The 18,674-nt window shown below is 42.5% G+C and overlaps 1 protein-coding gene and 1 long non-coding RNA gene across 17 annotated transcripts in view; one reads left to right on the plus strand and one right to left on the minus strand.

Moving 5' to 3' along the window:
- Positions 1-18,674, minus strand: part of CACNA1D (calcium voltage-gated channel subunit alpha1 D) — a 479,329-nt gene that overhangs the window by 282,467 nt on the left and 178,188 nt on the right. The gene's annotated exons all lie outside the window — the stretch shown is intronic.
- LOC140709851 (uncharacterized) lies at positions 2,232-17,887 on the plus strand. Its single transcript, XR_012090625.1, has 2 exons — positions 2,232-13,451; positions 17,337-17,887. It is a non-coding gene; the product is annotated as an uncharacterized lncRNA (long non-coding RNA).

Raw genomic sequence — 18,674 nt, forward strand, 5'->3', positions numbered from 1 at the left:
ACTATACGGATTGTCTATTTTTGTGTCTTTTAACCTGGTAGTTCCCATGCATTTCAACAATGCTTCTGTGAAAAAATCAGTACCATATGTTAACAAGGCTGTTTACAATTACTTCATTAGAGATAGAATCTATTCTCTCAGTTTAAAAAAAAAAAAGTAAATGGTCAAGAAGACACAAATTTGCTTCAACCCATGCCAAGTGCAGCTTAAAAAATGACCAGGGTAAGAGAAAAATCTTTGACTCTTAACTTCCCCTGTTATTAATTACATGACTTAAGCTTTAAAATCTTTTGCGAAGAAAGAAAAAAGGAAATTCAAAACTTTTCAGCCCCTTTTGGAGCTATGAGTCCTTTCAAAGTTTCGATGAAAACAATATAGTTAAGACCCTGAAAGCACCAGTGTCCACAGAAGCACAAACATGGGTTATCTTAGGTCCAGTTGTATATTATAACAAAACCAGCTAACAAGCCCGGAAGAGCCATCCAGGCCTTCAGCAGTCATATCCACTACTTCTGTCGCTAATATCTACGGAACACATATTAAGCACGCTGGCACACACAGCTAATTCGATCTTCCCCACCACCTAGAAGGCAGCATTTTCACTCGGGAAAGTTAAGTGACGTTACCTCTGTGCTAAAATTCAAGACTCTAGAAACTTAACCTTTGCACTGGATAGCCTAAAAAATGTGACCAAATTATCTAAACCTAAAATGCAGTTTTTCTCTTCCAGAGAAGAAATTTGTGGCCTAGGATATATCAAGATCTTCATAATGGCCCCAGTTTTCATCTCAGTTTTATGGCTGATAAAACAGGATTTCAAGTAATTAGTCTACTTCCCACTAGTCTGGGAGGAAAGGGATCCTTGTTTGCTTTTTGTAACCTCAAAAGAAACAACATGTTCTAATTCCACTCCACAGAAAACATTAAGAAGATCCATCCATTGCAGAGCTCTAATTTATAACCCTGGCATGCAACCCTTTTCTACATGGGAGGTAAAGGCTGCCAGTCAATATTCACCCCCAGGTCAGGAGGCTAGAATTCTAAGCCAAAGATAGATTTTTATTTACCTTTAAGCGGAAGCGACAAGCACATACCATGTAATCTATTCTAATACTGGATCCTCTGCTTCCTGTCACTCCACTCCAGATGCTTCGCAGATGAACTGGCTTCCCTACATCCATTTGGGGAGGGGGATCACCTGGGACCCACAGGCGAGGGGAGGCTGTGATTGCTCCTGCCTTCCTGCCTTTACGTCACCAATGCACTCAGGGGAGAGTGCCCAGGCTCAAATTCCAAACTGTCACAGGGCTGCTGTACCAGAGGAGCTGGCAGCAAGGATAATAAAGACGTGGCATGCAGCTCTAGGTCTCTACTGGTCCCTGTGTGAGCAAGCGTGAACAAGTGCTTTTGGTTCCTCTACCCTTGCCTGGGTGCCTGTGGATACCTACAAACTGGGGTTTACAGAGAGGAAACGGTGCCGACCTATTGGAGCAATTTGTGTTAGAGAGGAACCCAGGGGGGACATACAGAGAGATGTACACAGAACAAAAGAGAAAGAAAGAGAGACAAGGAGAAAGAGAACGGATGAGGTGCATAAGAAATGCCCCACGGGGAAGCTGGCGTGAGTGGACATCTGCAAACGGTGATCTGGCCCAGTGCTGACAGCCAAGTCTCTTACTAATATGTGTATGAAGAGACATATTGATATTAAAATAAACACATTACATATTTAATTATGCCAACTGCAGTTCATGATTTAGAGGAACAGATGCTTGGAGTAAAAAGAAATAGTGAGCATGTGAATGTGACAGAAGGTAAGAAAAGCAAGCGAGCAAAAGGGGCAGAATGGGGTGGGAAGGGCGTGGGTCACAGAAACCAGTGGGCAGAGAGAGACAGGGACAGAGAAAGCAGGGCCAGGTCCTAGAAAACGCCAGTATATCCATGAGGTTGAGGGGCACACAGAAAGGAGAGGTTCCAGAGGCTGCAGGCACCACCCTAGCTGCCCCACCAGGCAAGAAGATGCGGAGGTTATGCAGACTCCGTCACTATCCCCTCAGGACATGGAGGGAGACCAGAAGTGGGAGGGACAGAATGGGCACAGGCCCTAACGATGCTCTGGATGTGCAAGGCTGGAGGAGATAAAATTAGATAAGATAAAGCTTAAGCCAGCAATTTGGAAGGAAAAGCAATCAGTTGAATTACAGAAAGGAAAAGCCACACAGGGGAGAGGGGCGGGGAGGCGAGGCCAGCCCAGCCCTCACACTCTACCCACCACGCCACCTCTGGAAATAACTCAGGTGTCCCTGGGAGCCACACCAAAGGGCTGAGGGCCCCAGGCACTTTCTTTGTGAGTTCAAGTACCTGGAATTCCTGTCAAGAGTATCCAAGGAGGCCCTCCCACACAAGAACACAGCCTAGAGATGGGAATGCTGCTCCCAACTTTAAACCCCAGGGTAACTCAGTGGCTTCAGCTCCTCTACTACAGCTGCATACATCTACTACTATCAGTCTTTTTAATGTTCTTCTTCTGAAATGTGTTGTCTATATGATGGATCGATCATATTTGTAATTATTAACGATGCTGCGATTATCCCCATTAAATGCCTAAAAATACAGTACCCATCTCAGTACCCAGTGTATTGAAGGAAATGCCAAATAAGTGTTTGTCAAGTAAATTAAAACTACTTGTAAAAGCCAGGCTGAAAAAAGGAGGCAGTGACACCTAGTAACTATGCCCCAAATCTATCCTTCCCTGTCCAGGAGCGTCAGGCAGCAGCTGCACGTGCTCAGCACCCACGGCCACAGCAGCCATGGAGGAGGCAGGCTGGGGACCCCAGGGAAGCTGCTTCGGGCCTGTCACAAAGAAGAACGAGTGCGGCGGTCCCTGCACCCTCCGGGAATTCCAGGTCTGCCTACAAGGTCAGAACTGAATGTTACCCACCAGTACTGTTCTATCAGGAAAACAAATCATTTTTATAAAGAAAAACTCTCCCCTGATTCTGACCACACAGGAGAAGACAGCAAAATGAGCTGCAAAGACCATCTGATAGGGAATAACATAACACAAGAGAATACAAAAATCTATCCCAAACTTTTTTAGCCAAAGTCACCCCCATCTGTGTCCTATTTGCCTAATGGCCCTCCTCCCACATACGTGATTTTTAGACGTAGACCCGATGTACTTCTCAAATGGATTTAAGGTGATATACAATAAACAACAAGACTATCAAAATGAAAATGGGGAGGGAATCACATAAAAAAGTTAAAAACATAAATTTTAAACCTTGGCCAACCCAGCAACCATAATCAAGCAATAAATTTCGTTCTGAGCTCCTTTGAAGCCAAAAGGGGAAACATGATGGGAAAAACAGATATATTAATAACTTGGAGAGAGATATCTCAGAGTGGGCATGGCTAAGACATCAAAAGAAGTTTGATCTAGCAAAGAGCCTAGGTCGAAGCGCAAAATTCTCAGTTTGTATCTCAGCCATCCTCGCCCACTGGCTGTGCAGTTGTGGCCAGCGTGACAGGAACAAAAACCTCCTCATAACCCCAGGCATGTTCAGTCATGGGTCCAGGAGGCTGACAGAGCACCAGCACCTCCGCTGCCAAGACGTCATGCATCAGGCTCAACGTCACATCGCTGGATAACAAGAGAGCAGGGGCTGGAGTCTGAGGTTGCTGTTTTCTGTTAACACACTCACTGCCTCTCTATCCCTCCCAGCTAAAAAAAAAAGCGTCCACCTCATCAAACTTAAGAGCAATATAAAATCCAACTAATTTAAAGGGTTTTGGAAAAACGTACCAAAAACATAAAAGCAATATACATGCAAAAGCCAACTGAACAATACAATGAAAGTCTCAAAATCTAGCCAATAGGCCACTTTCTTAAAAATCAAGAGACATGATAAAATTCCAGTACCCCCAAAAAGTGCTTAACACTTATCTTTATCCACCTCTTCATTCTCTTCCCCTGTTGTGAAGTGCCCACTTAGTACTTCTCTCCAAATTTTGCTCACATACCTCCAGATGCAACCTCTTGGGGCCTCTATTTACTCCTCAGTGAGATAGAAAAGAATATCAGCTCTGTGGCGTGATTGTGACTATTGGAGACAACGCCTGGAACAGAGCCGTTGCTCCAGAACTGAGAATAATCGTGTGGTTAAAGTCTCACCTGCAGGCAGCATCCTCTGCACCCCACATTCTCTCTCTCCCTTATTCACTCCCAGATCCCCGTGCAGGACACGGAGTACGATATCCACTGACTTCTTGTGGTCTACTTCCTGGGTGTTGTTTCAATGGGCTTTGTTATAACAGGACTAGTCTTCTGTAAATACAACTTGGTAAATAGGATGAAATATAACTTTGCAACAATTCAGCAGAGATAGGCATAAAAACCTGGGCCTGATGACACTCACCTCCCCTTGGCTATAAACATTACCCTACTCGTAATGTCAGTAATCCTTTGGGGGAACACTTACTGAGTATCTATGATATGCAAAGACCAAAGACCGAGGGGACCCCTGGTGTCGAGCAAGTGCACACCTTTTATTAGCTACCTGCCACCTGCCGGGCATGCAACACACATTGTCTCAAATTCTAACCACCCTGCAAGGCAAGCTTCCTTGTTCTTTTAAGAAAAAAAAGTAGACCAGCAACACTGATTTGCTCAAGATTACACAGCCTGGAATCTTATCCTGGGCATGTCTGACTCTGATAGCAATACCCTCAAAGAAAATGTCAGAGAAGCCTCAATAAGAAGAAAGCTGAGGTACAGAAACCAAAAGGAGAAGGAAATTCAGAAATTCAAACAGAGTGGGTGTGATGGGAAGAATTCATTAATAAGAAGGTACCTCTGTAAAAAATCTTACCAGACAGTCTGGAAGTGAAGGAAACAGCCAATAATCCAGGGAGGTCAAGCCAGAGAAATCAAGCCCCCAAATCATTTAACTTTGTTTCTTTTAGCCTAAATTATCTGCTCTGACACTTTATAACGTAAATGTTCTGGCTGTTGCGAACACTTCACTTCCCATTGTGTCGTTTAAAGACATGTTTTTACTCCTATCTCCAAATACCCAAAACCTACGTGAGAATGTCATGGTTTTTTTTAAGTCTCTATTCTCTATCACTTTTCTAAAAATCAGAGTTAGACTATATCTGCTAACGTAAACCTTGTCTTCTCAATGACGATTCCAAACACATTATTCTTAAGGGTATACTAAATCATACACATGCAAAAAATAGATCCTAAAGGAAAGAAACACAGGGAGCTTGAGTAGTTAGTTAGGGAAGGCTTCCTGAAGGAGGCCAGACTTGATATGTCTACAGAAATGAGGAGGAGGCTGGACACAGTGGCTAATGCCTCTAATCCCAGTGGGAGGCCGAGGCAGGAGGACTGCTTGAGGCCAGGAGTTCAAGACCAGCGTAAGCAACATACTGAGACCACCACTTCTACAAAAAAACTTTAAAAATTAGCTGGGCATAGTGGGACTCTTATAGTCCCAGCTACTCGGGAGGTTGGGGTAGGAGGATTGCTTGAGCCCAGGAGTCAAGGCTGCAGTGAGCGGTGATTGTGCCACTGCACTCCACTCCAGCCCAGGCAACAGAGCAAGACCTTGTCTCAAAAAAAAAAAAAAAAAAAAAAAAAAAGGAGGATGTGCATGGGTACAGAGCAAGTGTGGGGGACATTTCATGCTGGGGAACATTTTAGGCAATGGTCCCCAAGACCTTTTTGATAAGGATACTCCAGAGAAACAAATAATACTGTTACAGGAGGCAGCAATGAGGCAGGGCGGGTGACATTGGAGAACATGCACACCACCCCATGGGCACCGTGCAATGCCACCCACCACCCATGGAAGTGGTGACAACAGTAGGGAGGGGAAGCCTATGCAGAGGTCACCAGATGCTTCAAGCAGTGGTATAGATCCCTGCTTATAGGTGCCAGGCTCGGCCCACAACTCACCCACCTTCCTTGGACTCTTGGAAAGAAAATAGTGGAGGTCTTTCTAAATCATGTGAGACAATAACTCCCCCAGAGGTGCCATCCTCTAGATTCCAGGGGATAAAGACGAGCACAAGAAGTACTGCTGAGCACTTTGTGTGGGATGTGTGTCTAAACACGACAATCTGAAGACAGAGGTGTAGAAATGGGCAAGTTTCCTAAAGCATGACAACACACACCCAAAACTCTTCCATGATTCCCTTTTTCCCTGTATTTTTCCTGGATGCACCATCACTATGGGAACCAGGATGGTTACTCCCAATTCCCCGTCACCCACTGCTTATTTAATAAACGATTTCTACTTTACCAAAATTGATGCTTCGTTTTCTTCTAATTCCATTCTATACTTTACCTCTGCTCTGAGTTACACTGAATTTATAACCCTTCTTTTAAACAGAAGTATGGCTAAACCAAACCACAGCAGTATCAGCAACCAACAATGCCACTGTATGATTTAAAAGACATTCTTATCTGAGGCCAGGTAGCCAAATTTATGCAAAATAACTCAACAGATGCCGGTCAGTACTAGCTGACTCATGAATTTAAGCTCTTATTTGGAAGAAATACAACCCAAAGAGGGGAGAAAGGAAAAAAATGAGTCTCATATTAACATACAATAAAACCTTATTAATTGATAACTCCATAAATTATGAGTGGCAATCAGATAGATAATTCATTCCCTCAGTGATAAAAGAAATTTTGCTAATAAAATACAAGTGCAATTTTAGCATAAGGAATGGTATGAGTTGCTCAATCCACTTAAAGCATTTCCCAGCCTCTCTGATGCACTGCTTCATACACAACAGTTATGCCATTTCATAGATACCTCATGTTACTAAGCAGAGACTCTCGGCTGATCATTAAAACAATTCTAACTCTTTACCTAACAGTCATCACTCTACACACTTAAAGAAAACTAGACTTCTGCTGCTGTTCATGACAGAGCAACTGATACCACACTATTTCTCACATTATGAGTCCAGAACAACCCAGACACCAAAACCAGACAGAGACATTACAAAGAAAATGTACAGATCTGATATCCCTCAAGTACATGTAAAAAGCCTACACCGAAATACTAGAAAATCAAATCCCTCAATATATAAAAAGGATAATATATCAGGACCAAGTGAGGTGTGTCCTGGGAATGCAAAATTGGTTTAACATTCAAAATTCAATGGAATTTACCACAATAAAATAAAGGAGAAAAACCATGATTATCTCAATACACACAGAAAAGACATTTGACAAAATTCAACACCCTTTCATAACAAAAACTCTCAGGAAAATAGAAACAGAAGGAAACCTCCTCAATCAATAAAGGACACCTATGCAGAACCTCCAATTAACATTGTACTCAATGATGAAAGAATAAACACTTTCTGAGTTCAAGAAGAAGGCAAGGATGTCTACACTCTTACCATTTCTATTCTATACTGTATGGAAGGTGTTAGCCAATGTTATAAGGCAAGAAAAATACATACATATACACATAAATAAGCATTACAATGGAAGAAATAAAACTGTCTTTATTCACCAAATAATTGTGTTCATAGAAAATTCTAAAGAATCTTCAAAAACTGCTGGAAGTAATAAGTAAATGTGACAAGGTGGCATGTACAAGGCAACATATACAAAAATCAAGCATGTTTCCATATACTAGTAATAAACAACTAGTAGATTCTTTTTAAAATTCTATTTGCAATAAAATCAAAAATAATATAAAAATTAGGGAAAAATAAAATACATGTAAGACCTCTACACTAATAACATTGCTGAGAAAAATTAGAGAAGATCTAAAGAGATACATCATACTTAGTGATTGGAAAACTCATTATTAAGCTATCCTTCTCCCCAAATTGACCTATAGATTCAACATCATCTCAATCAAAACCCCAGAAGGCTGTTTTGTAGAAATTGACAAGTTAATTCTAAAATTGAGATAGAAATGCAAAGGACCTAGAATAGCCAATACAATCTTATAGTGAGAGGTAGAGAACAAAAATTGGAGAACTTATATATTCCAATGTTATGACTTAAAATAAAGCATCAGTAATAACAACAGTGCAGAAATCACGTAAAGACAAATGTGTCAATGGAACAGAACAGAGACCCTAGAAACAGAACCAAATTTATGTGATCCACTGATTTTCAATAACCGTACCAAAGCAATTCAATGAGGACAGGAAAGCATTTTCAACATATGTTGCTGGAGCAACTGGATACCCACAGGGGAGGTGGGTGGAATTAACCTCTTAACCTCAACCTCATACCATAGAAAAGAAATTAATTTGAAATGGACCACAGACCTAAATGTAAAGGCTAACATTATATAAAGCTTCCACAAAAAAAAAAAAAAAAAAAAAAAAGGGTAAGAAAATAGGTTTGCAATCTTTCTTAGGACCCAGGTAATATTGACCATAAAAGAAAAATCAAAATTTGACTTCAATATTAAAAGTAATAAAACTAGATTTCTCTCCAACATTCTATAATTCAAACTCAAGTCTTTCCTTTTAATTGGTATGAGTTAGTATTATCTAGCTGGGTATATCTTAGAATGATTCCAGAAGTTCTAATGAGAGTCTACACTCATGGACAGATCATGTACAATGCTTTTGACTAATCTGGTCTACATTTTCAAATGTCTTGAAATAGAATGCTATCCAAAAGACCTATAAAAATACTAATAATGCTCTAACAATAGTCTGTTGGCTACTGGGCACACTCCATTTATCTCAAATAATTAATGCCATAATTACCATCCAGTACTGTAAATACTACCAGTGCACAAAGCTTTAAGGAGGGGTGCAGATAGGAAGAAATGGGCCACGTGTTAACAGACCAAGAACTGAGGGTCTAGCTGTCATTCATAGCGGCCCAACCTCCCTGAGAAGTCTTTACCTTTTCCAGGATTAACAACTTAAACTTCGACTAGGTAAGCTTTTCAGGTTCTAACTGGAAAGCTACTGACCATAACTTTGAAATGTTGTAAACTTGACTTAATGCTATTTCATACAACATAAACTAAGGTCATTTGCTTTAATGGCAGGAAAGGTTTGCGAATACAATCCTAATAAATCAAGCCAATGAACAAAGTGAAAAGATGATCTTATTTTTCACTATAGGAACTCAAGGCTTCTTATTTTGATGAGATATCCAATGTAGTTCTCCAGTCAAATCCATCAGAAAAGCAAATCCACACTGGAGTAGCAGAATGCTCCAACAGACATGGATATCTGAGAAGATTCTGGCAATAGGCCTTGCCCTGCAACTTTCCAGCCACTATGCCCTTGGGTAAGTCATTTGATCTCTCTAAGTCCTAAGTTTCCTGATCTATAAAACAGGAATTGTGATACCTGCTTTGTTTCATCATAGATTGTTCTCGGATTGAATGAGAGAATGGACACGAAAGTACTCGGTGAATGATGAAGCGCTATACGTTCTGGGAGGGCTATAATGTTTGAGAGCTTTCTAACATGTTACCCTCAATGAAGATGCAGTTCTCAAAATCTAAATGTGGGTGGGCAGTGGAGGAAAGATTTTCCTAGATTTATAGAATGCGAACATTAACACTTTAAAGAGCTTATCTGGCAATATGCCCTGCTCATCTGACAAATTAGGAGATAATGACAATAGCTGCTTCTTATGCACGGTGTGCTATGTTCCAGGTGCCATGCCTTACTCAAATCACTTCATTTACTTCTCATAGCAACTCTGAGGGGTTACTATTTCACAGATGAGGAATCCAGGCTCAGTGACAAAGTCAAGATGTACAACTGGGGGGAGAAAAGTTGGTACAATTCTCCACTCTTCTATACAAAACCTCAGAAAGATTAAGACATGTTTATCTGGATAATGTAGCCAACTGGAGGGCGTGCCATTGCACCAGCTATCCTTACTCACTATGTGTTTGAAAAACCTCAAATAGTAATCACCATGAAGGTCAGGGTCAAGGTCCCAATGCTTACCTGAAATAAGTTTTCCACCCCACCTCTAGGAAGGACGATGTTCTCAGGGAAGACAAGATTTGATGTCTAAACCCACAGTGCAGCTAAAACCACATGGTAACAAGATGCTGTAACTCATACAGGAATAAATTCTGACTTAAGGCTATATCAGGTGGGAATACAGCCCCAAGTTCAGGCTGTCCTAACAATGGGTCAGGTCAGAGTTCAAGCCCACATCATGACCTTTCTCCAATAACCAAAACTTGACTCTCTTTCCATTCTTAGCCCAGGAACTCAGGGTAGAGTTGGCTCCTCCCCAGGTCAAGGGGTGACGCACAAGACCTGGCCCCACGTCAGCAGTGCTGCACGTGTCCCTGGCCTTGCAACTGGTTCCGGACGTGCGCGTGACCCAATCTGAGACAATGGGAAGAAACAAGACTCCATCTGGAAGGACTGGGACAAAGACTCTCACACTCTCTTTTGCTGGAAGGTGGAAAGGCGTAGGCCTAGAAACTGTTGGCAGTCATCCTGCAATTACAAGGGGAGGTCGTGTCTGAGAATTCTTGAGAATGGAATCAACACACAGGAAGTGGAGCCAGGCTGGAGAGAGAGAAACCAGATCCTGGTGACATCATTTGAGCCCCTGAGCTGACTCCAGTTTATCCCTGGACTGGCCAGCAATGTGAGCCAATAAATTCCTCCTTGGCTTAATCTAGTCTGTGCTGGGTTTGGGCTCACTACCTGGGACCAGAGGAGCCCTAAAACACAAGCTCAAGGCCATCTATCCCCAGCTGAACTGTGAGCTTCTTGAGTTCAGGAAGGACTCCCGACTCCCTCAGTTAACGTTCAGAAAATTGGGCTGATCCTTGGCACATCCTGAGAGCTCCAAATATATGGGAATTAAATAGGTCACCTTCAGACTTTGCAAAGCAAAACCTACACCCAAAGCAGAAAATAACAAAAACCTGCAAAGCCCCATACTGATCATGGAATCATTCGTTCTAGCTTATTCCCACTGTACTGCCCACCTTCCCTACTGCAAAGCTACCAGGTTTGACATGCTACTACCTACTCTTCACTGCTGGGTCTTCTCCTCCTTAGTAAAATAGCTCTGGAAGACAACAGGAATGAGTTCATGTCCTGATCTAGCCCTTTATTTCATATTTTAAAAATGGAGGTAACACTTAATATTTTTCAAGCTATCAATAATACACAGAAATCACTTATTACAGGGATTGTGCTCATTCACGACACCAGGAGTTTTATTTCTGCTTCTCCTAAGAGCTAAGCAATAACTATGAGTTAAAGGCAAGTGAGACCTCACTACATAATCTACCTAGGTAGAGGGAACAAGAGCCAAGCCCTAAATATTCAGCCCAGAGTCCTTGCCAACTCGAGCAAGGATAAGACATACACCAATCTCTCCTCTATTGCCTACAAAAGCTTTCAGAAACTTTTTCCCCAAATAAAATGTTGAACAGAACCTCAAACACACATACATGAAGATACATGAAGGAGGGAGCGAGGGAGGAGGCTGCTGTGTGGGCAGCACGAGTGGGAGGGCACAGGTCCACTCTCCCGGGCCTCTCCCCACTGCTCAAGGCCACTGCAGAGCCTCCAAAGGACCTAGCGGCCTGCCCCTGTGTGGTTTCATTGCTTCTCAGAAGATTTGAAAATCCAAAAATAAGCAAATTAATACATGGTTGAAATTCATGGCTCAAGTGAGTGAGTGTTTAAAACCATTTCCATTTTCTTTCCTTGGCTGAAAAGGCCAGACATCCACAGGCTATTTGAAAAAGAAAACAAAGGCAATGATCCAAGAAATTCAGCCTGAAAACTTACTCTGCTCTAACCAAAGAAACTTAGGCCGTGGTAAAAGCTAGACAAGAAATTAATTAAAATGAACCCCAAAAGAGGCTTCAAAGGCCAGGTGCACATGTACCCTGACCTATGTCACATCCCTGCTCCATCCTCTCATCCCTAGAGCCCTGTTCTACTAACTTAAAAGTGCACCAGCTGAGCCTAGGGCATTTTCAACCTGTTTTTAAGATTTTCATGCAAACCTTTTGTAAACTGCATTTCTGGTGCTAAACCAATGCTTAAATGTATCTTGTAGTTTTGTGTGTTGGCACAGTAGTCATTAAGCTTGTCTTTGAAAAGAACTGTTATCCACCTCTAAAGAAGAGAACAAAAAAGTTCCACTATTAAATAAGATATTCTGTGTTTATGGCACGGAATTCCTTCCACAATTCTGTGCTTGCCCTCTCCCTGCTCTGGGAATCCTTCCCAGGATGTCCTGTTGGGCTCCATCCACCCACTGCCCAATTCAGGAAAAAGTAACCCTTACATTCTCAGCACAAACCTGACTGTTCTCCGCTCGTATCAAGTTCAAAGGCAAAATGGGCACCTTCCCCCCACCTCCCCTCTGCCATGGACAGAAGAATTATTCCATTTCCTCAGGTCACTATTTCTAAATTGGAATTGATAAAGTTTCAAGACCATAAGGAAAAGGGACCTCATACCTGAGAAACCCAGCAAAAGGGAGTTCTCCTAAAAATGAGAATTTTACAGCTATTCACCAAATGAACGCTCTGCACCAGTCCCTGAGTAGTGATAAGAGACAACACTGTCCTTGCCCTCAAGGCTCTCACAGTCTGGTAGAGGAGGCTGACCTCAAAAATAACAAGTCTCTTTGTTTCTGAATGCTTTCTTTAAAGTCAAGGACAGTCCTCCCTGCGAAAAACAGATTACAGAGATAGGCTGGAGATAAGAAAAAGAAATGAGAACCCCGGTGATCTTGCCGTAATTGAAAGGTTTCTTAATACCTTCTAATTATGAGAATTAGAAGGGGGGGCCTGAAGGCAGGACTGAGTGCCTAATGTGGGTTAAATAAATTAAAATCTAAGCCTGGGCAATGTCTCCGAGAAGTTGCTTTGCTTGCTTGTGTGTATGAAGTACCTGTCCTTGTGTAAATGAAGACATACAACACGCACTTGGAATGTGCCTATGGCAAAGAGCCAGAGGCCCTGGATGCCAGTCTCAGTTGTGCCACCGGGAATTTGCTACGATTCTGGGTCAATCCTTCCTCCTGCCTGAGATAGTCCCCAGACTCATTTCTGGTCTATAATATCCTAGCTTGTTCTAAATCACAGTGTCTCCCTTCACTAAGATGTGGTAAAATATCCTTTCACATAGAATGCTTTTGAGATTTTTTCCATAGCCCGTTGACCTTGCATCGATGGTTCAGATGACCCTCAAGGTTACAGGAACCTGCAGTAAAGGGAACCTCCACACAGGGCACCCAGCAGGACTACACCCGTCTCCCTCATGTCACTGTCTCAGAACACCCCGTGTTCTAGCTCCTGCCTCTTGCCCCAATTCACTCAGCATCTTGCAAATTCTTGGAACTGACTGCCTCTAAAAGGAAGTACCCACCCAAAAGGCCATCAACCAATGCAGCCAAAAGAACTAAACTCGAGAGTACTCCAACTTCCATCACGGTAAGTGAAATAAGCCAGGCACAGAAAGACAAATATCGCATGTTCTCACTCTTATGTAGGAACTAAAAAAGCTGATCTCATGGAGATAGAGAGTAGAATAATAGTTACCAGAGGCTGAGACGAGGGGGTGGAGGGGGATGAAGAGAGGTTGGTTAATGGGTACAAACATACAGTTAGATAGAAGAAATAAGCGCCAGTGTTTGATAGCACAGTAGGGTGACTAATAGTTAATAATTTATTGTATATTTCAAAATAGATGATTTGAAACATTCCCAACACAAAGAAATAGTGTTTGAGGTGGTGGATACCCTAATTACCCAGTATGATCATTACACCTTATAGGCACGAATCAAAATAGCACATGTACCCCATAAATATGTACAATTATTACATATCAATAAAATTTTTGATAAAAAGTTCTTCAACATCTTCCCCTAGTCCAAAGCGCAGATCAGTTCATCCACTCATTCAGCATTCACTTTTAGGAGCTAATGTCTCCAAGAAAGAACACACTTCTTGCAAGCATCTTTCAGCTCTATTTTTGCAAGTCACACCTATTGGCTGAGGTGAGGAAAGGCACTGGTGTTTATACTGGCAACCACATCCAAAAACTATGCAGAAGAAGTGTCTCCACCGGCAGGGCCCACAGACCATCTAGTCTAGGTAGGGGGCTTGCTAGGAAGCCCAGAGGCAACTACATAAATAATAAGCCTGAGCAGCTGGTAGATGAAGGACCCACAGAAGACAGATCATAGCTGTGTGTCCAGGGCACCACTGGGTCAGGAGTGGACAGAATGCCAGTGGGTACAGCCAGTGCTGCCCAACAGGACTGGCTGCAATCATGGAAACAACCCGTATGTCTTCTAATATGGTGGCCATATATAAATAAGGAACAATGGAAATGTGGCTTTTTTTTCCAGCATCTCACTCTGTCACTCGGGCAAGAGTGCAGCGGCATGATCACAAAGCACTGCAACTTTGAACTCCAGGGCTCAAGTGATCCTCCCACCTCAGCCTCCTGGGTAGCTAGCTAGGACTACAAGCACACACCACCATGCCTGGCTAATTGCTTTTCTTTTTCTTTTCTTTTTTTTTTTTTTTTTTTTTTTTTGGTAGAGATGGGGTCTCACTATGTTTCCCCAGGCTGTTCTCCAACTCACGGCCTCAAGCAACCCTGCCTCAGCCTCTCAAAATGCTGGAATTGTGGGCATAAGTCACAATGCTTAGCCAAAATGTAGCTTTATGACTGAGACACAATCTTAAATTTCATTTAATTTTAATTAGTTTAAGTTCTTATAATGATATGTGGCCAGTGACTACCATTTTGGACAGTGTGGCCCCAGGCTATATAATGTACCTTCTGGAAGAAAGGACCAAATTTCTAACACGACTCTTCCTTATTGAAAAACAAATGAACAAAGGGAAGGTGCCACAGGTCTCATAAGCAGAGCAGAGTGTGAGGTCTGTGTGCTTCAAGGGACATGAGACGTTTGTGTGACGTCTGTGTGCTTCAGAGCCTACCAATTATCTTTCCCTACATATATGCCCAAACCTTTCAACCCTCAGAGACAGTGGGGTGGAAACTGAGGATGTCCCAAGGTGAAAGTCCAGAGACTTACGCTCCAGTCCTGGTTTTTTGGGTCTGTGACCCGCAGCAAGGCCCTTCCTCTCTGACCACAGTGCCTCCCATCACTCAGACAAGGGAGTTGGAACAGGCAACCTTGAAGATTCAATTCAGCTATGGCCTTCTAACAATGTACATTACACATCATCCAAAGTAAACATTTTTGTGCTTGAAGGATACTATCAAGAAATGGAAGAGGCCAGCAGTGAGTAGCTCATGCCTGGAATGCCAATGCTTTAGGAAACTGAGGCAGGGAATTGCTTGAGGCCAGGATTTCAAGACCAGTTTGGGCAACATAGCAGGACCCCCATCTCTACAAAAATTTTTTAAAATTAGCACAGGTTGGGTGGCACACACCTGTAATCCTAGCTACTCAGGAAGCTGAGGCAGGAGGATTGCTTGAGCCCAGGAGTTCAAAGTTGCAGTGAGCTATGATCATACCACTGCACTCCAGTCTGGCAAGCAGGGCAAAAGCCTGAAGAAAGAAAGAAAGAAACAGAGAAAGAGAGAAAGGGAGAGAGAGGAAAAAAATGAAAGGAAAGGAAAGGAAGAAAAGAGAAAAAGAGAGAGACGGAGGGAGGCAAGGCAAGGCAGGAAGGCAGGAAGGCAGGCAGGAAGATGTTTGCAAATCATACATCCAAAAAGGAACTGGTATACAGAATATATAAATAAGTCTTATAAACCATAATTTTTTTTTTTTGAGATTGAGTCTCACTCTGTTGCCCAGGCTGGAGTGCAGTGGCATGATCTAGGCTCACTGCAACCTCTGCCTCCCCGGGTTCAAGTGATTCTCTGACCTCAGCCTCCCAAGTCATGGGGACTACAGGCACCTGCCACCACATCTGGCTATTTTTTGTATTTTTAGTAGAGATGGGTTTCACCACACTGGCCAGGCTGGTCTCAAACCCCTGGCCTCAGGTAATCAACCCGCCTTGGCCTCCCAAAGTGCTGGGATTACAGGTATGAGCCACCATGCCCTGCCACAAACTAATAATTTTAAAAATTCAATATAAAAAGGAGCAAAGGATTTGAATATATCCTCCTCCAAAGAAGCTATACAAATGGCTAAAAAGCACATGAAAAGATGCTCACTATCATTAGTCATCAGGGAAATGCAAATCAAAACTACAATGAGATACCACTTCATATGCACTATCATGGCCACGATTAAAAAGATAGACAATAACAAGTGTTAGCAAAGACGTACAGAAATGGGAACCTCCATGTGTTGCTGGTGGTAATGTAAAATGGCGTAGCTGCTTTGGCAAACGGCTTGGCAGTACCTCAAAATGTGAACGTTACCATATGACCTAGCAATTCCACTCCCAGGAATATAGCCAAGAGAACTGAAAACTTAAGTTCACAAAAAACTTGCACGTGAACGTTCACAGCAACATTATTCACAATAGCCAAAAAGGGGAAACCACTCAAATGTTCATCAGTTGATGAAGAGATAAATAAATGTGGTATGTCAATATAATGGAAGATTATTCTACCATAAAAAGGAATGAAGTGGTCGGGCACGGTGGCTCACGCCTGTAATCCTAGCACTTTGGGAGGTCACGGCAGGTGGATCACGAGATCAAGACCATCCTGGCCAACATGGGGAAACCCCATCTCTACTAAAAATACAAAAAACAAAATTAGCCAGGCGTGGTGGTGGGCATCTGTAGTCCCAGCTGCTCAGGAGGCTGAGGCGGGAGAATGGCGTGAACCCGGGAGGCGGAGCTTACAGTGAGCAAAGATCGCACCACTGCACTCCAGCCTGGGAGACAGAGCAAGACTCCGCAAAAAAAAAAAAAAAAAAAAAAACACCAAAGGAATGAAGTAGTGATACACACTACAATATGGATCAACCTTGAAAACACTATGCTAAGCCAGGCTAAAAGGCCGCACATTGTATGAACCCATTTATATGAAATATTCAGAATAGGTAAATCCACAGACAGAAAGCAGATTAGCAGTTGCCTAGGGCTGGGGCTGGGGAGGGGGAATAGAATGGAAAATGGGGTGACAGCTAATAAGTATGGGGTTTCTTTGGGTGATGAAAATGTTCTAAAGTTGATTTTGATGATGGTTGCTTAATGGTGAATATGGTAAAAAACACTGAATTGTATGATTTAAATTAGTTAAGTATAGGGTGTGTGAATTATATCTCAATCTCAACAAGGCTTCTTTTAAAAAGTATGAACATGTCATGATACTACTACTTACTGGAAACCAATTAATTCTGTTATTTTTTTGCCCGGTCCCAACGCCAGGTGCCAGTGACCAGTGTTGATTATCCGATCCTGGCTGCAGACCATTGCCTCAGGTCACAGATGCTTCAATTATAAGCAAGAGGCCTCTTTCTACAAGCCTTTGTCGTCTCGCACAGCTTCACACAGCAAGGATGAAGCTCCCTCTGCTACAGATAAGATTAAATTGTCTAACTTTCCTGGTATCAAAAATGCATTTTTTAAACAGGCAAGAAAAAAAAAAGCAGTAACTTACGTATTCTTCAGAGTCAAGCTCGAGACGCCCTGCTGGCAAGTGAAGTAATTCTGTCTACTTCTGTAAATAACCTGAACGACAGCTGTGAATGCTACGATTATATCAGTTCCCAAGGACCCTCAAACCCTAGCAAGCGTCAGGCATGTAGCATCACAATGCAGAACCCTAGAACCGAGTCCCTTTACTCTGAGGTAACAGGAAAATGTGCCTCGCCTGGGAATGAGGAAGGCATTTAAAAATCAGGCATTGGCCGGGAGCAAAACATCTCACTTTCCCATTTTCCTGGGGCCAAAGGCTAAAGAGAAAAGGTGAAGGAATTCTTGGCACAAGGAGAAAGTCAGGCCAGACAAGACAGCAGACTTAGAGAAGTGTGGATGCAAAGTGGTAAGGCTGTTTGTTTAATAAATACATCAGAATTGTGTAAATATGTGTTCCTTCAAAGTAGTAAGCTTGGGAAACTGGACATGTAATTCTGATAATATTGCCATTCCTCAGAGTGTTTTCAAAAATGTCAACGTAAGACCTTCTTCAGAGCCCATGACACATTGCACTCAAGATTCTCAAAGATAAGAAAACTTAGTTCTTTGAAGATAGATTTGATTTTCTTACAAATACTCAAGAGTTTCTTCAAGAAAAGACTGGGGAGTAAGGTCAGTGGCAACAGGATCCCATTTTTAGCCACAGGCAAAGCAAAATGAAAAGCAGAAACTGGCTCTGAAGACAAGTGTTGCAACATCTTTGGGAAGAGGTTGCAGCCCTAGAACTACTACTTTGATGGGAGCCCTGTGTTTGGGTTGTGCGAGTTCTGATATCTTCATGAAGCAATCACAGTCTCTACCTCCAGCACTCTGTTCCTGCGTTGGAAAGAGAGACCACTGGACACCTATTAAGAAAACAGGGAAAGCAATCCAAACAACCTCGGGGTGCCTGGTAAAGAGTGATGCTTCATTAAATGGTCTATTACTTACCAAACATCTCATGCCAGGAGCTGTAGAGGATTCAAGAGAAACGGGACACTGGGTCCCTGCCCACAAGGAGTTCACATTTTTATTAGAAATAGTAAGAAAACAGCATAAGATCAAACACAAGCAAGTCTGTGGTTCAGA

Source organism: Chlorocebus sabaeus, chromosome 22, assembly GCF_047675955.1.
Source record: "Chlorocebus sabaeus isolate Y175 chromosome 22, mChlSab1.0.hap1, whole genome shotgun sequence".
Taxonomy (NCBI): domain Eukaryota; kingdom Metazoa; phylum Chordata; class Mammalia; order Primates; family Cercopithecidae; genus Chlorocebus; species Chlorocebus sabaeus.